Here is a 14,481-nt window from a genome sequence, read left to right on the forward strand (position 1 = left end):
TAGCAACAAACGTAACATTTTGTGTTGAATATGAATATATCATGTTGTGCACAAGTGCCTGTAAAGGTGAATTTAAGAAGATATGCAAACATCAAGAGAACGCCATTAGACCCCGGAGGGTTAACTACAAAACATATTTTGTTCATTTTCAAAAAGCAGTAATTACGCAGCCGAAGCGTGTCTCACGCTCTCAGCCTGCTGGCGGCTGCTGAGTGGTCACGCATCTGTGGCACTGCGTCACCTATGAGTAAGGGTGGAATGAACTGTGGAGTGAGTGGCGGGGGGATGGGGGGGGTGGGGGAGGGGGATGATCCATAACTCTGTTTCTGCAGCTCAGACAACATAGTATTTATGGTCCACAAATGATGCACAAGCAGAGCGAGCCGTGCTAAACGCATGTAAATATTCCCCCAGAAAAAAGTCGGCCATAGTGCCAGGATAAATTATGTTCAATGATATTTACAGACGGGGCCTAGTAAGAGTGCTATCAAGGACAAAAATTTCTAAAACATGCCTGAGGCAATTACAAAGAATTGAATGGCAAAGCAGATCTCATCATTATTTCCACTTATTTTATCTGCTAAGTAAGGACCTATTTTTCTCCTGTTTATAGAGATCCCAATGGCAGGTAATGCAGCTTGACGAGCTACAATTACCACACACCTTATAAGCTTATAAATGAAGCATAACAAGCCTGTTAGATGTAAGTCGTTGTTCATTGGTTTACTCATTTCCTTTTTTATATTCCATATTGTCACTGAAAGCCTAACCCTTTTCAATTCTTATTTTCATGAGTTAAATTGAAAATGCAAAGCTGCAATTTACACTGTAGACATTTCAACACGAACGGACCAAAACATGCCTGTTTTTTAAAGTACATGAAAAGACGTTAATTCTTTAACACTTACAGATTTGGCATCCTCACTCATATAATCCAATCTGCTCATTTAATCTAGTCATAATTCGTATTTTTACCATTTTTCAAACCCTTTTCATCATTTAGAATTAAACAGACTATTTGTTCTTACACTGTTGTTGGAACAAAGCCTTGTATCTCCATTTCTGTCGTTTTTCAGTTTTTGACACATTTTGAAAATGCTTGTTGCCCTCTACATTGTCTGTAAATTTCATGATGAATGGACTAAAAGAAATGGACCAAAATGACAGGGAAAAAATTTTGGTTCCATTGACTTACATTAAAAATAAAGTAAGTTTTTTCCTTCTCCTGTAAAGTTACCATTTTGGCAATACAAGGTTTTGTTCCGACAACAGCGATATGTAAATGTGCTCTGATCTAAGTGACTGTCCTGTATTATGCTTGACTCAAATAGCAGTCTGACCTGAAATACTCCTAAGTTAAGTGTGAATGGGCAGAGCTAACCTGCTGTAGACTGAACAGGTGAATATATGTAAATGCTTTGGTTTCTGTGACATTAAACTAAAACAAGGAATTCATAACAGGCTGTTGCAGCTTTGCATCCATATATGGACTATTTAGACTGGAGAGAACGGTGCATTTTGAAACTGTTACTGTATTGTTTACATACCAAATAATATTGTTTCATTTAAAGTGTTCAGTTTCAGTTTTCGGTGATATAGGCCTTTTTCAAAGGGGAAATCCACCCAAATCCCTAAAATTATTCAAGCTATTCATGGTGGTCAATGTGAAACCGTTGTTTGTAGAGAAACTTACTGACTCTGATTTCTTTACAGTGAACATACACATGTCTTCTAGATGTTATGAGTAGTGGTACTTTGCCTTACAATGTACTGCATGAATGCCTGTGGCCTATACGTAGTTTTAGTCCAAAACTTTATCTCAAATCTATTGTAAAATAATGTCTCAGACATCAAGTAACATATTTGAAAACATTTCATGTCATATCATCCTGTGAGAAAGCTTTTAGGTCTTAGATGTCTGCTTCCTTTTACCTCTATTATGTCAATTTTCTCTAGAAAGGAGCAGATCAAATCACTCCGAATGATAATTTCAGGGCTTTTTCCCCAAAGTCATTGTTTCAGAGGTTTTTCATATTTCGTCATATTTCATCAGCAACAACATATTTCGTCCTGTGGTCAGCTTGCTGTTTAAGTGTTGGACCAGAAGTGGAGCTCTGCCTGGTCTGCTCTCCTCCATTAGTGCTTCTCCACGAGGACAGGGCCTGGTTAAGCTGGTGTTTGGCCAGCCAGGTGCCTGTGTCCCAGCACAGATGGAGCTGAGGCTCTGCTCCACCGCTGAGCCCCTGCCAGCCCTTACAACAACTCAGGACAAATCTGCATACAAATGTCCTTTTCAAAAAGGAGTTCACACATCAGCACATTTTCTCTCACTCTCCGTTTTTTACTGTTCCTTCTCATAAATAAATAAATCAATAAATACACATATGCCCAAAAAGGGGAAGATGTGCATTTGCAGCATGAAAAAAAAAGGAAAACTGCTGTGTTGAATATGTAAATTGATGTAGCTCTGTGAAAACAGAGGCGATGTGCTGGAATGGTCTCCTGTCTGCTTTAGATGCAAGCATGTGACTTATCTGGGCTCTGGGCCGCTTGATGATGAAGCCAAAGGCATCGTTATTAAGGTACCGAGCCAGAATTCCATTGGCTAAGCGTCACAGACGTTTTACAGCATAATAAGGGGAGTGGGCATGAAGTGCATTAAGGGGACATGATGCACATGCTGACTCTTCTGCGCCTACCAGAACGATAGGAACACCCATTTGTGCCCTTGGCCCACTGGGGAGATGATTACCAGAAGAAATGGTGTAGGCAGCGGGGAGCTAACGGCATGAATATCTTTAGAAAACCTGCTCTCAATGACACTTCATTGGTAGCTAGAGTTGGGTGACCTTGGAAGCTTCTAGACTCTTGATTCTGCCACCTGCAGACTGAAGATCTGAGCTGTAAATCCTCTCCAGAAGATACAGGGCAAGAGGCACTTCCAGGGTTTCAAAAAAAAAAAAATCCCACACGGTTAATCAGAATATCTATTAGATTGTTTCTGCCCCCTTGCATTGCACAAAGGACAGCACTATGAATAACCTCGTGGAATCTGGATGACATTTACCGTGACTTACAGCAATTTAGTCTTCATATTATTTCATTTTTTTCACTCAGTCACACAGTATATGCAGGCAAGCACCTGGCCTGTTTTGCATTCTGAGTTATCCCTACAGAGAAGCCGAGCCATTTTGGATGTTTTTTCGCAGGTCTATTCGCTGAGGCCCATCAGGCTCCAGCATCTGGGTGAAGATGGCTTATCAGTGGCACTTCAGCAAAGACCTGACAACTTAAACTGAAGGCAACATGTTTATTGAGTAATTGAAACTGAGCAATGCGGGTATGAATTCAATGTGGCTGTCAATCAGCCGGGGCCGGTGATGGAGTCGGTGACAGCGGTGTGGCCTGCCTGATGTCGCTGTGAAATTACAAATCAACAGCATGTTATCCAAAGCGTATAACCAGCCTGGGCCCGGCAAACTGTCTCCACACAAACAGTTGGCATTTGCTTGAGCGAGAATAGAGCTTCTGAATCTAATAATCAGCCTTTTTCAATACCACAGGGTTTTGTTTTGTTGTTGTTGTTTTTTTTTCCACCCCTCCACTATACCGAGAGACATGTTGAGGTGACTGCAGGGTATGCTAATGGAAGAGGCGCGGGCGCTCCCTGTTCTTATCCCTTGTTAGCCTGTCGCTGCTGCATTTTCATGATCTTATTTTCTTTCCATCGCCGCACACTTTGTTGATAGACAAGGGCAAGTTTTTTGAATCTGTTTCTGGTTATTTATTTATTTATCTTTTCTGAAATGACTTTTCACCCTATTCTTATGCGATAGCCCGCAGCACTATGCATAATGTATGGGTATAGAGATGAGGTATTTGGGACCAATCCTTATCTTTCCTCAGACTGTAATACCATGTGTTGCTGCATGCCTGGCTCTCTTGAGGAAAGCCATTTGAATGCTTCCACTCGTGCAGAACCTATTGCATCTTTGCGAGCGCAGCAGGCAGGGAGCCATCTTATCATGCACATCAGCGAATCCCATGTTTCCCCTTCTCTGATTTACATAGTGATATTTTAGCTCCTTTGTCTTGTTTAAATGTTTCCCCCTGCTCTTCTTCTCTGCCTCACTATGAACTGCTTTGCATGCGAGCGGGAGACGCACGGTTATCACAAGGGAGAGAATATGGATTTTTCCCTCTTTAATCCCCTGCCTGGGTGCTTTTGTACCATCTAAAGCGTCCATATATTGGTCCATCTCACAGCCCTCGTCTGCATGAACATATGCAGACAACATTTCCAGTGCAAACAAAATTAAGCATGTTACTAATATTTATGGAGACTGTATGGAACAACACAGCTCTAGGAGGTGGCTCACAAGTGGGGCCCAACAAACAGGAACACGTTGTCACTGATGCTAATGTTAAAGGGTCCATATTCTATTTTTTGTAGCTTGTGTACCAAAAGCAGAAACAAAACAGTTATACTCATTTCACCCCTTAGAATTAAGCAGGCTCATTTAGTTGCTGTGCTTTTAAAGAGGAATTCTACCATTTCAAAAAAAATTTCTTCTTATTTCAATCACTGAGACATAAACAAAGTCTTTCAGAGGGGTTTGTTTTGATGTGACTTAGTGTGGAGAAACTTACTGGCCCAGATTTCTTTACAGTGGTGGTGATAGGAACCAGGACATGCAATACCTACAACACAAATGCACCATTTTATTTTGTTTGTCCAAAATGATCTGTGTAATAGTGTAAAATCTAGAATCTTCTTTGGGTACTATTTTGCCCTAAACACCCTGCACCTCTCCTCTGTGAATGCAGTTTGAAAAATGCATTTTACCCTATTCACACCCATTTCATGAGATCACTTTCTGTGATTTAGATTTTTTTTAAAGGCCTTAAACTCTTCGGACATCTGGTTCCTTTACCACCACTGTGAACTATAACAACTCAAACAGCACAGAAACAGAACATTTCTCTAGAACAGAGCATTTCATGTCTAACCTCTCTGAATGACTTTGTTTACATCTTGACAATTAAAAAAATCTTGAAACATGAGCCGAATTCTACTTTAAATCTGATACATGCTGCCCTTGTGCCTCGTTCAAAAGCTGTCTTGAAGCAGGTGGAAAGACTTGTTATAACTTCAATGTAAATGGGTGGGGCTAGACCGCTGTGGGCCGAATAGGCAAATATATGTACATATGTTTGTGGTTTTTGTGACGTCACAAAAGCGATTTCAGAAACAATCTGTTCATACAAGAACTGCTCAGGCAGAAACTTACAATGCAAATACAAACGAAGTTTCTTTTAAACATCAGTGCTTATTTATTTTCTTTATACTGACACCAATGAGTCCATAAAACCTAAATATTTGCCCATTTTAAGTGATATATTGGTCAAGCTCTCTAACATAAGACTAATAGGATTTGGGTTACTTTATTGCTTAGGTTACAATACACTTAAGTATCCTTTCATCTACAAGTCATTTCATATCTCCTCTAAAAGTTTGTTAATTTCCACAGAGTAATTACAGCTTAAAACAGTTCCAAGGTGCAATATTCCATCTGTCCTATCCTGATATGACTCTACAGACATCACTGACTGTGGCTTAAACGGCTAAGCGCAGCATTAATTTATTTATTCTTATTTTAGAAGGACATGATGGTGAGTATTGCTTCATTATAATGTTGATTACACATAATGAGCGCCGAACCTGCACCGCCGCTACATTCATTTACACAAAACATGCCGTATCAAACGTAGCACGTCGTGCATATTCCCGAACTCGACGCGGAGATGTTAGTGAAAGGGGCTTGACTCTAATAAGCTCTGAGGCTGAATATTATGATGTGCGCTGAATAATAAATAATGGCATAAAACTTGGAAGATGATTAAACACCATGGTCAAAGTGCTGAATAAACAGTGAGATGAAAGGAGCATGAAGGCTTAAATTTCATGGTTATACATAGACGCAATTGCAGTAACCGGAGTTAATTTCCTACGAGAAAGCCTTTGGGATTATGTATAGAGTTGGAGCTGATTAATGAGACCATGTGTTTGAGCTTTTTAGGACATGCTTTTCTCAATGTATGTGCTGATGAATGAGATGCAAATGAGACTGAATGGTCTGGAGCGGGATCAGACGTTTCTGAATCCTTTTAGGGTCTGATTTCCTAAAGCTAAATTTCCTTTGGGATCAATAAAGCATCTATCTATCTATCTATCTATCTATCTATCTATCTATCTATCTATCTATCTATCTATCTATCTATCTATCTATCTATCTATCTATCTATCTGCAAAACTATATCTATTATAAAACTTTACTTCTCATCTTGCCTATGTTGTGCCATTCTGCATTCTGACCGTATGCACTGGCTATATGGTAACCATATATAACCATTCTCACAATTTTATGCTGTCTGTAAAATGCCCTGGAGGTCCTATTATTCCTTTTCCCTTAATGATAATGGCAGCATTTATAAACATACTTCAGAAATTTCACCACAGAGCGTTTAGAGCGGCTCTGGCTTTCGCTGACTCTAGCGAGCAGCCTGCTGTTGTCCCTTTGTTTGGGTCTCTGTTCTCCCGACTAATTTAGAGAAAACCACAAATAGTCCCACTGTTTATTGCTCAAGGCTCCGAGCAATTTGGAGCAGCTTAATGTGAGCTGATGCAACTTTAGAGAAGTGTACTAAAGGGGTGATCTGACTTTCTGTACATTTACCAGTATTATTGTGTTTCCAGACATTTTGATTAGCTTGATTTACAGCAGTGTTCGCAGAGGGAACTTTTTAAGTGCTACTTTCTGGCTCAGCACTGGTTGGTCTGTCTAACTGTGTCTGCTAAACCTGACATAACGCACAGTTAAATATCATCCTCCCATTTGATGATCCAATGTGTGGGAGTGGTGGAATACTATACGTCTCTACTGTTTGCTGCAGACTAAAGGAGTTTGTCTTTCATTAAAACTTGCTGAAAAGCATCAATCTGCTTTGACTTCTTCCAATCTGGGCAATAGTTGTTTGAGTAGTTAATGAGGTGCCTACGCAGTGAAAGTTAGGCAAGATAATGAATATTCAAGCGCAGTGGTGCAGGAGCAGCAGCTACATAAGTACAGTGATTCACTCTAGTCTGACACTTGAAAATTGGTGACAAATGGGATCAGAACAGGTGAGATCTTTGTCTTGCCAATGAAATGGAAATGATGGATGTGACCAGAAAGGCATGCAAGAAGAAAAAAGAAAAAAGAAAAAAGAGAACACAGCTTCTGTGTATATTCCTCTGTGCGTGCTTTACTTCAGCAAATCCTCTGCTTCCAGACTTGTCACCTGCTCATTAAGTTTAACAACATGTGGAGGCTTGTCATGCACGCAGAGTTTGACAAAATGGCTTTCAAAACTCAGCGGCTTGATTGTACGGGGGCTTTTTGACGCAGATGTTTTGTAGCAGTAAATGGAAAACGAATGAGTCATTGTCACTGAACTGAGCACACATAAGGTATAGCAGAAAACAAATTCTGATAAGCGACTTATGATCCGGTGACCTAAGAGCATATCAAATCTCAGCAAATATTTATGAGTGAGATGTACATATCAAATTGAAAAACGGTGCACTATTATTTCTCCATCGCATGCCTTTCACAAACTTTTAAAAAAGAAAGTGTGTGTGGGGGGTGGGGGGTGGGTGGGGGACGACTTGTGGAATCCCTGGAGTGTGTTTCATAATGAATAGCATGGATCCACTGAAACTCTGAATATTTTGAGCAGACTTTTGAAGGGGGCTTTTTTTAAAGGAACAACAACTTAAAAGACGCCATGCTGTTTTCAATTCAGTTGGTGGTGTTCCATCATTGCCATGATTAAGGTGTTGTTTGGGAACTGAGGGGTTCCTAGAATATTCTTTTATTGTGACTGCACACTGCCACGCATTGCCATCCTCTTTCTAAACGGCTTCAATGGTGAACCACATCTAGTGCAGCTGCTGAAATGCGGCAAACCCGTCATTAAGGCTCTGTGATGGTCAGTGTGAGCTAGAAATGGAAAGAAAGTCAAACTTAAGTGGTATTAGACATTGTGTTCTTTGCCATGGTGCCCACTTGGCAGAGAAGAGCTGACCCGGTCTGAGGACACTGGCAGTAAAACTTCCATTGGCACTGGGCAATAGATCCCAGAGCACACGGAACAGAAGCTGCAGGTTCATGTCGCCAAGGCAGTATTAAACAAAGAGTTTGACAGGAAAATCAAATCTACAAAATTTTTCACTTAGCACAGGTGCAATTAATCAGCCAAAACATGCTTGTTTGCTGTCTTTGCTTTGTTTCTTTAGTTTAGCACAGGTGCTAGAAGGCTAAAGCTGCTAACCAACACCAGAAGTCAATAGTCACATTAATTGCTTTCGTAAATATGTACCTAGAACTTCTCTCAACTACATCCAAGTGATCATTAAGGTTGTGGGGACTAGTTGATGTGGTTTAGAACACAGTATGGCTCACTGTACAAATTCGCAAAACTTCAGACTTTAGACTTGTGTTATATTCCACTCCTTTAACTCAATGGGATTGATGGGCTGCAGTCCAGGACACCAGCCAAGAGGGTGGCTTGTGAGTGACTGCAAATGAAATAATAGTAAAAGTGGTCATAAAATGTGCTTATATTAATGGAGATTTGTTCATTTAGATCATAAAAAGTTTCATGGTAAGGTTTTTTAAACTCCATCTAATCTCACCATCACAACTTATCATGATATATAATAACACACATACAGAAATGAACACAGCTAGCTGTATTATTCATTTGATCTAATGTAACTTTACCTCGGAACCGTAAAAAGCTATATTAATGCAGGTGGCTTGTGGGTTTGGCCACCCCTGCTATAGCACTCCATTGGTTAAGGGCTGCCTTGTCCTGTGTGTCCCCTCTTTTATGTTTTATGTAATGGAATTTAACTTTGTTTGCTTACCTCATTCAAGACTATATTAAGTCCTGTTACATTAAAAGAGCAATACTAAGATCACAGACTTTGTCCTTTGCCTTGTTTGCTAGATGCTAATGCTAAAATGTGAAAATGACTTACACACCTAAATTTAAGCAAGAACAAAATTAATCAGCTCTGCAGCTGCCTTCACTGTATTGTTGTTAGAGATGTGCACGGGTACTTGAGTGCTCAGTTAACTGCCAGTATTTAAATAATGAAATCACTATTTGACTGCTCGTTAATCACGGGAAACAGAGAAAATGTACAGAGAACAAGCCAGTGAACTGTCTCATGCTTTAAATGTAGTGTAAAATGAGTTACTACTCCAAAACATTGCCAAGGATTATAGGACATGACTGAGAAGGCTGAGGCAGTGTGGCTTTATTGCTTACTGGGCTAACTTTAGCTGATTTTAGCTAGGCCACTGAAACATTTCTCTGATAAACTAACATGTTGCCACATTGTCCACTGAGGAGAAGCAAAAAAACACCTTTAAGAAGACAATGAGTCTTCATCATCATCTCAGACATTCTCTATTACTCATTCAACACGAAAACCTACAGATTTCCCTCAGCAATTTTTAATACTCATTCAAATGTATTCTTGTGTGTATTTCTAGTTTTCTGTGCATCATCAGTAAAAGCACCAGAAAAGATAAGCCTACAGCCCTGCATTAATGTCTGCAAAGTTTTGTCTTCAAGGTAAAATGTGGTAAACTGGTTATTAGTTTGTTAACAGATCAGTCAGAATATGCATCCCTAATTGTTACAATATGGTGGTTGTGTTGATGTGACTATTTATTTAGGTTGTTTTATTCTGATCTACATAACTTTTTGATGTTTTTGCGCATGGCCCTTAGTGGGGCATGGTAGGGGTCCTAATAAAAATGTAGCTCAGGGCCACAGAATGCTTTGATGCCCTGGGTGTCACACTATGAGTAATTTGAGGGGAAAGTGCTTGCTGGCAGCTTGCATGTATTCACCATATCTAAAGTCACTTGCACACTTTGCCTACCCCATGCTGCCATTTCCTGGACAGGTCTCCTTTAATTGCTGTCTGGCAGACTGATGGATCACAGTGGGAGCGAGATGGTATGAGTGCTGTGTTCCAGCCACTGCAGAGGAATTAGGCACAGAGTCCTTCACTGTAAACAATGATAGCTGGCACCAAATGAGTTGCAATGACCACAGTATTGACAATGGCCAGTTGCTGCAACAGTCTTGCATACTGTTGCCCCCTTGTTACTCCCCATCAGGACTGTATGCAATTTGATTGTGGCTAGAGTGTAAATTATGCTGTAACAGCTTTCTCCCACAGCAATATTCTAACTAGCTAGTGATAGACAGCAAATGTTTAGATAATAATTACAAAATCAGTCCATATTTTTACCTTTATTGGCAACAGCACACAGCAGAAGACAAATATTAAAAACAAACAAGATAGCAAGTGTGGTGGCGTTCCATGGAAGTGGTAGCTAAAATTGTAGTGGCTAGCTAGTCAGCTAACATCAATAGCCAGCATCATACATTGGAGCAACACTGTAAAGATATTAACACTGCATAAGTCAACTGGTGTGACAAATGTAAATCCTCAATTTTCAAGGGCATTAAATTCAGAAGATTGTCTAGGCATTTTCACCTTTGTAAGAAACCAGTTTTGAATTATTTTTGGCTATATCTGTTGTCTTGTTAAAATGTCCATCTTCTCCCTGGCCAATCTGATTTAAATGTCCTCTAATATTCATTACATACATATTCATATAATACACCATTACATCGCTCCATTCACATTTCCGTGAATGATGTTTAATGCCCCAGTACCATTTGCAGAGAAGTATCTCATGATGCTCCCACCACCATACTTCACTGTGGGTATGGTGTTCTTGGGCTCACATGCACAAACCTTCTTTTTCTGATGATTTACTATATGTTATATTATGAGTGCTTGTGTGATTATGGTACTTATGTGATTAGAGTGGTATGGTGGTACTTGTGGTACTTGGTACTTATGGTACTTGGGTGATTAGAGTGTTAAATATGGGTTCAGACCTCCAAACCCCCATAAGTCATATCTAGACTTTAACTGATATAAATCACTATTGGTGCAAGGTGACCTAATCAAGCTCAGCCGCAGCAAGATAACAGTTATTTAATTCTGTTCTGGTGTAGGGCAGAAAATATTTGTCATACAATTACTCAAGTATACATAAGAACAGCTATATTGTTTATTAAATAAAAGCATATATAGAGGTAGTCTATGTAAACCAGGGTGGCAAACCAAGGTGTACCGGTTATGCATGAGTTAGCATCTACCATACTGACAGACATTGCTCAGTCCAAATTATGATTACAGATTACAGAGCTTAATCCAGAGTACACCACCTGCCTGATAATTGATTTCAGAAAGCACAAACCAAGAACAATTGGAATAAAATGTCAACAGACTTTCTCCGATGAGCTTCGCCCTCTACTTGCCTCCTGCACTTGGATTGCCTCATAGCTCATACTCTCAAGCAGTGAACTGCCATTCAAATTCAGCTTATCGCAGCTGAATCACATTATAAGTTGCGTCTTAACCCACATATTTCAACTCTAAACAGCCTACAATGCCAAATAGTAATCAAGAATGATTGGAACTACATTATTCACAGTATAAGACAAAGAGTGCCTCTTCCATCTTATAATTTTAGCAGCATGGAGGGCTGTTGCAAAACTGAATCTTGGGATATTGGCAGAACACTGTAGCATCAGTACAGAAAGGTTATGACTGGGAAGCATTTTGAGCCAACAGAACTGCTCTTTATTGACAGCTCACACTTACAGCACAAGGCTCACTTCATATGGTGAAACGTTCATGTAACTAATTGCAACTCATGAGTTGCTTGCAACATAATTTCCATTCAACTTGACAGCTGACACAAAGCAATTCAAAACAAAGCTGTACACAACAAATTCAATTATTCCACTAGTTATCCAAATAAGCAGTTCATGTTTTTGATACACCATGTTGTTCTTAATATAAAGTTGCTTGCAAGGTATAATTTATGTATTTGCAGTTGTCATTGTTGTATGTTATTTACAGCTGTTATTCACATTTTTTCTCCTTAATTCTATCTATCTATCTATCTATCTATCTATCTATCTATCTATCTATCTATCTATCTATCTATCTATCTATCTATCTATCTATCTATCTATCTGATGTCTCTCCCATTCCCATAGCTTTGGGAAACTCATATTTCGCTCTCATGGCTCAGAAAAGTGAGAACGTGAACAATGACCAGCCTTGATTCATTCAGCTTACAGTATACAACTCAAGAGCAATCTAGTTTCAAATAGGTTTCTAGCAATTAATATTGCATTAAAGTTTTACTATGTAAAGTTTTGCCATGTAAAGCTGCTCATGCTAAACCGGTAGGCAGGTTTAGCAGGAACATTTTTTGTGAACATGTAGGTAAAGAAACACAAGACGAGTGCATTAGGTTGCTCTAATATCACACATACAAGCAGTTTTCCATAAGGTTTTTGCCATAAGGTTGCTGACAAATTGAGCATGGCAACATATGGGCTACTGTTTGTAATTTTACTCTTATATAGACGACAAGGGAGGTGGGCTGTGTAAAGAGACCATTAAGTGGTAGAACGAAATGTATGAAAGTGGATGATGAGTATGCAGTACACATATTTGGTTGTTGACAAAGTTATTGTTCTTGTTACTGTCTACCACATTCAAAATGAGTGGAGGTGCTGGAAATACAACCATTTAACACAAAAAAAAAGAAGCCTCCATTTGAAGGGGCTCAAAAGTAGTCTGACACTGGCAGCTCAGCTGATCCATTGCAGGGTGTGTGTTATTCCTTCATTATTTCACTTGTACAAATAAGCAGATTAAAGGTCTAGAGTTGATTTCAAAAGTTGTTGCTGTTAACGCTCAACATAAAGTGCAAAGAGCTGTAACTGCCAGTGAAAGAAGCCGTCATTAGACTGAGCAAAGCAAAACAAACCCATCAGAGATATAGAACATCATTAGCTTTGGGCAAATCCTCTATTTGATACATTATTAAAAGTAAAAAAACATACTGGTGAACTCAGAAGCACCAAAAAGGCCCAGAAGACCATGGAAATGAACTGTGGTGAGTGACGGAAGACTTTTTTTTCTCGGGTGATACAGCAGATCACAACAACAGGCCGGATCAATTACACGCTTCAGGAGGTTTGTGTCAAAGACTTTACTGGAGTAAATATAGAGATTTACCACAGAATGTAAAACATTAGTAAGCTTCAAAAACAGGAAGACCAGATTTGAGTTAGTCAAAAACAAGAAAAAAAGTCTGTACTGTTCTGGAACAACATCTTAAGGACAGATAAGACAAAGATCAACTTGCATCAGAATGACTGGAAGAATATGGAAAAGGGAAGTAACTGCTCATGATCCACAGCATACCACCTCACCTGTGAAGCATGGTGGAGGTAGTGTTATGGTTTAGGCATGTATGGCTGCCAATGAAACTGATTCTTTTGGATTTATTGATGATGAAACTACTGACAAAAGCAGCAGGACCAATTCTGAAGTGGACAGGACTGTATTATCAGCTCAGATTCAGCCAAATGCTCCAAAAGTCACTGGACAGTGCTTCTTGACGCAGTTGAACTATGACCCAAAGCATACTGCAGACCATTACAAAACTTTTTTTAAGGCAAAGAACTGCAATGGCCAAATCAGTCACCTAACCACAATCAAATTGAGCATCCACTTCACTCACTGAAGGTAAAACTGAAGATGAAAATGTCCCAAGACAAAGCAGGAACTGAAGACATCTGCAGTAAAGGCCGGCAGAGCATCACCAGGGATGAAACCCAGTGTCTAGTAACATCTATGGGTTCCAGATTTTTACAACTAAGTATTAAACACGAGAGTTTAATTTATAATTATGATTGTGCAAATAATTGTGATCCCCTAAAATTAGGGGTCCGTGTATGAAATTGATTGTAGTTCCTTCTCTGTTCACCCGATTTGGATGTAAATATCCTCTAATTGAAGCTGAACGTCTGCACCTTGAGGTCATATATTAGGGATTGGCAGAGTTATACTGAAATATCAACACGTCTGATCCTGCAGTTTCTTTCTGAGAAGCAGCCTTTATATAACGATATCGACTCTAGGTGCTTTTTTTAAGCAATAAAATGAATATACATCAGTATTACTAAGCTAATGGTGAAAATGCTCCATAATTGCAGATCGTTTAGCACTGTTTCTGTAAACAGACAGTTTATATGGCAGCTTGATTAACACCAATAATTTTTTTTTTTAATATTTCCACCTTTTTTTTTACTGGTTTTCACTGTGGAAATAAAAAAATCCTCTTTTAAAAGTAGTTGTGTTAGTATTGGTATCGAGTTATTAGCCTTGGTTGTTACATGGCATCAGATCGAAAAGAAATCAGGGGCACAGTCACATTTATCATATAACTTCAGCTCCTATGGTCGACAGCTAAA

The 14,481-nt window shown here is 39.3% G+C and overlaps 1 protein-coding gene across 2 annotated transcripts in view; it reads left to right on the forward strand.

Annotated features, from left to right (window-relative positions):
• tafa5a (TAFA chemokine like family member 5a) overlaps window positions 1–14,481 on the forward strand; it is a 150,002-nt gene that overhangs the window by 32,206 nt on the left and 103,315 nt on the right. The gene's annotated exons all lie outside the window — the stretch shown is intronic.

This window comes from Pygocentrus nattereri, chromosome 1, assembly GCF_015220715.1.
Source record: "Pygocentrus nattereri isolate fPygNat1 chromosome 1, fPygNat1.pri, whole genome shotgun sequence".
Lineage (NCBI taxonomy): Eukaryota > Metazoa > Chordata > Actinopteri > Characiformes > Serrasalmidae > Pygocentrus > Pygocentrus nattereri.